We start from the raw sequence: 5,043 nt of genomic DNA, 5'->3' as shown, positions 1-5,043 counted from the left end.
ATGGGAAAGTGTGGGTCTTATCTGAAGTAACAGCTGGAGTGCATGGGGCTAGCACATCTCAACTAGCTACCTTAAAATTGTCCTGAACAGTTTGTAGTCCAAAGCTGGTCTTTGGGTAATGTTTGTCACTTTAGTGGTGCTACCACAATCCAGGTGGGGCCCCATCATCATTTTGGAGACTTCAAGGTTGCTATTAGGCATGGTCATGGTTCACTGCAGAAAGCATAGACATTTTAAATGTCATGTGCAGCAGATATCAGAGAGATTAAAAGACTACATTTTGTTAGGGACATCCAGGACACAAAAGTTTAATTTCTAGCTACCTGACAGAGACTCAAACTTGAAATCATGTACAGGAGGCCAGATAAAGCCTTTTAAATAATTTCCTATTATCACTGCTTTCAAAGTGTCCCATAAGTTTGGGTATGTTGTGCATTCATTTTCATTGAATTCTAGGACATCTTTAATTTCTTTATTATTTCTTAGTTGTCCCAGGGATGATTCAGTTGAGCATTGTTCAATTTCCATGAGTTTGTTGATTTTCTGCAATTAGTGTTGCTGTTGAATTCTAACTTTAAGCCATGGTGATTCGATAAGATACAGGAGGTTATTCAAATTTTTTTGTATCTGTTGAGGTTTGCTTTGTTACCAAGTATGTTGTAAATTATAGATAAGGTTTCATGAGGAGCTGATAGGAAGGTATATTCTTTTGTGTTTAGATTAAATGTTCTGTTAAGTCCATTTTAGTCATGAAATCTGTTAGTTCTCTTATTTCTCTGTTAAGTTTCTGTTTGGTAGATCTTTCCATTTGTGAGAGTGGGGTGTTGATGATTCCTACTATTAGTGTGTGGGGTTTGATGTGTGATATAAGATGTTTCTTTTACATTTGGGTGCTCTTCTATTTGGGGGCATAGATGTTCAGAATTGAGACTTCACCTTGATGGATTTTTTTTCTGCGATGAGTATGAAGTATCCTTTCCCATCTCTTCTGGATGATTTTAGTTTGAAGTCTATTTTGTTAGATATTATAATAGCTACACCCAATTGGTTTTTGGGTCCATTTGGTTGGAAAATCTTTTCCCATCCCTTTACTCTGAGATAATGTCTGTCTTTGAGGTTGAGGTGTGCTTTTTCTATATAGCAGAAGCATAGATCCTGCTTTTGTATACATTCTCTTATCCTGTGTCTTTTTATTGGTGAATTGAGTTCATTGATATTAAGAGGTATCAATTACCAGTGATTGTTAGATAATTCCTGTTATTTCTTGGTGGTAGTGTTTCTTTTGGGTTTTCTGCTGTGAGGTTATCTGTTGCCTTGGTTTTTTTTTTGGGGGGGCGTGCAATTAGCTTCCTTGGATTGGAGTTTTCCTTCTAGTAATTTCTGTAATGGTGGATTTGTAAATAGGTATTATTTAAATTACCCATAGGAAACTTGCCTGCTGGCTGGCTAGATAATCTGAGGTAGGTGGGGCAGGGGCCCAGGGTTTTGTCCAAGTACTGAGGGCCTAGAGAGTGGGGTATCCAGATGGCTGGCTGATCACTCACCTCTTGGTCTGCTGTGTGCAGTTGCATGCAGCCTGTGGTTTAGAGTTCCTCTGAGTTAACAGGGGATGAGTGAGTTTGGGGGCAGAGTGGGCCTTGTAGCTTACAGGGTCCAGTCGATGGTGGATTGTTGGAACAACCTACCTGAAAGAAGTTTTCCTGCTGACTCAACAATAATACTTGATGGAGGAAGGTCATTGGTTAAGTAATAAAGAAACTGCTTGGCCTCATAGATTAAAACATAGGTGGGAGGAGTAAACAGAACAGAATGCTGGGAGGAAGAGGAAGTGAGGTAAGATGCCTCAGACAGACGCCATAGCTCAGCTCTCAGAGGCAGATGCAATTCAGCTCCAACCCAGGATGGACGTAGGCGAGAATTTTCCCGGTAAGCTCACCTTGGGGTGCTACATACATTATTAGAAATGGGCTAGTCCAGGTGCGAGAGTTAGCCAAGAAGAGGCTAGATATAATGGGCCAAGCAGTGTTTAAAAGAATACAGTGTCTGTGTAATTATTTCGGGGCATAAGCTAGCAGGCGGCCTGGTGCTGGGGACGCAGCCCTGCCGCTCCCACCACTACAAATACTTTTAATGATAATTTACCAAAGAAACACTTACTTTCCTGTAATAAAAAAATTAAACCACATGTCTTATTCATGTGAGAATGCAAGAATATAGATTTCCACATGATCCATGTTACATTGGACATCAGATTTTGAGCTTTCTTGTTAGTTAAAAAGGCTATTTTTGTTGTTTGAGATATAAAATACAGTTAAGGTAAAATATTTTAAGCAAATTCAGAGGGTTACTACAGTTCTGACTTGTTTTCTGTAACCCTAAGAGCTGGAATGATTTGGAGCTAAGATTAAATATTGGAGCAGGATTGTGGTAGCCTATGCCTTTGGTTCCAGCAGAGATACCTCTATAAATTCGTGGTTCTATAAAGTCTGGAATAACAGTGAAGAAGGTAATGGTGCCAGATGCCTTTAATTCCCAACCCAGGAACAAAACTCAGAAACAGCTTTTAACTGGTATGTTTGCATAACAGAGAAATCACATACCACATTTACAGATCTAAAAGTAAATACACTTTATATTTAATTTATATATAAAGAAAAGGGTGAATAAAGGTATATTTATCCATATATACCAAGGTATATTTACTTTCAAAAGTTGAAAAGAATTTTTTAAATTGAAAGACAATATTTTTTCTGTTGCCAAGGAACAATTTTCCATTTTGCCTAAAAACCAAAAAAGGAAATCCCATAATTAAGGTTGTGGAGGAGTTTAGCTTGTATTTTTCTGGAGAATAAAAGCATTCAACTAAGGAATCCAGAGACCACTAGACCACTAGATATTTCAGATGAAAGATCTGAAAAAAAATGGATGGATCATTATGGAGATGAGCAATGGAGAAAATAACCCAAGAAACAAAGGAAATTGTCCAAATGGTATTGCCCACCTTCAGCAAGATAAATTTTCCTAAATCTTCCCATACTTATGTTTCTGCTGCCTTCTACAGGCAAATCATCTTTGAAGTCTCAACTGAATTAAAATTTATAGCTGACTTTGAGGTTGGAGTGTACTCTCTTCTTCTCTAAAAGCGTGCATGCTTGTTAAAGAAAAATCCAAAATCTCTGACTCATACCAGAAAATCCACTTGGTATGGGACAGAGGAAAATAAAAATAGTGACTATTGTATTGCTGCTAATCTCATAAACTTATGGTTTCTAGTGGACTCTAAAACTTTTCTTAAGATATCAATACTATCTCAAAGTCTATAAGATTATTATGTATATATAAACTTTCTGTTGTGATATTAGTGATTATACAAAGTACTAATTCTAAATACCAGCTTCACATAACTTCCTGTTTGTATTTCTAAGGTTGAATCTGAAGCAGATAACTAGGAACTAAGTTTGTGTGTCCCAGATGGACTTAATAGATTATGGTTCTCTAATCTTTTGAAGATCTGCTGAATATAACATTTAAAATGTTTTACATTTTCTACAACAAACCATTATCTGTAAACTCTGAGTATGCCACGAAGATGATGAGGCCATGCAATGAGTAATCTACCTGGATTGTGATAATGCTCTAAGCTGACAAACACTACATGAAGATCAGTTTTTGGACCAAATCTACTCAGGACAGTTAAATCTCTGAGTTCATATGTGAATGACATGAACCTTTTACAGAACTTTGAACTCTTAAGGGCATGCTCAACTTCCTTAGCCATCAGGGAAATGCAAATCAAGACAACTTTAAGATACCATCTTACACCTGTCAGAATGGCTAAAATAAAAAACACCAATGATAGCCTTTGTTGGAGAGGTTGTGGAGAAAGGGGAACACTCACCCATTGCTGGTGGAAATGCAAACTTGTGCAACCACTTTGGAAAGCAGTATGGTGGTTTCTCAGGAAATTCGGGATCAACTTACCCCTGGGCCCAGCAATACCACTCTTGGGAATATACCCAAGAGAGGCCTTATCATACAACAAAGTATATGCTCTACGATGTTCATAGCAGCACTGTTTGTGATAGCCAGAACCTGGAAACAGCCTAGATGCCCTTCAATGGAAGAATGGATGAAGAAAGTATGGAATATATACATATTAGAGTACTACTCAGCAATAAAAAACAAGGACTTCTTGAATTTTGCATGCAAATGGATGGAAATAGAAAACACTATCCTGAGTGAGGTAAGCCAGACCCAAAAAGAGGAACATGGGATATACTCACTCATATTTGGTTTCTAGCCATAAACCAAGGACATTGAGCCTATAATTAGTGATCCTAGAGAAGCTAAATAAGGAGAACCCAAAGACAAACATATAGGCATCCTCCTGAATATTAACCTTCAGCAAGAGATGAAAGGAGACAGAGACAGAGACCCACATTGGAGCACAGGACTGAAATCTCAAGGTCCAAATCAGGAGCAGAAAGAGAGAGAGCATGAGCAAGGAACTCAGGACCGCGAGGGGTGCACCCACACACTGAGACAATGGGGATGTTCTACTGGGAACTCACCAAGACCAGCTGGCCTGGGTCTGGAAAAGCCTGGGATAAAACCGGACTCTCTGAACATAGCGGACAATGAGGACTACTGACAACTCAAGAACAATGGCAATGGGTTTCTGATCCTACTGCACGCACTGGCTTTGTGGGAGCCTAGGCAGTTTGGATGCTCAACTTACTAGACCTGGATGGAGGTGGGGGTTCCTTGGACTTCCCACAAGACCGGGAACCCTGATTGCTTTTCGGGCTGGGGGGGGACTTAATTGGGGGAGGGGGAGGGAAATGGGAGGCGGTGGCGGGGAAGAGACAGATATCTTTAATAAATAAACAAATTTAAAAAAAAAGAAATACTCAATCCTAAAATTGCTAAACACAATCAAGCTGGACATTGCGGGAAGCATGGCAGAAATAGCTTCATTATTGTAAATAGTTTTACTTTGCTACAGCTAAAACATATCTGTTTGGATGGAAGCCTTACTCCAGC

The sequence above is a fragment of the Microtus pennsylvanicus genome, chromosome 5 (assembly GCF_037038515.1).
Source record: "Microtus pennsylvanicus isolate mMicPen1 chromosome 5, mMicPen1.hap1, whole genome shotgun sequence".
NCBI classification, from domain to species: Eukaryota; Metazoa; Chordata; class Mammalia; order Rodentia; family Cricetidae; genus Microtus; species Microtus pennsylvanicus.
Note: the sequence above shows the minus strand (reverse complement) of the source record.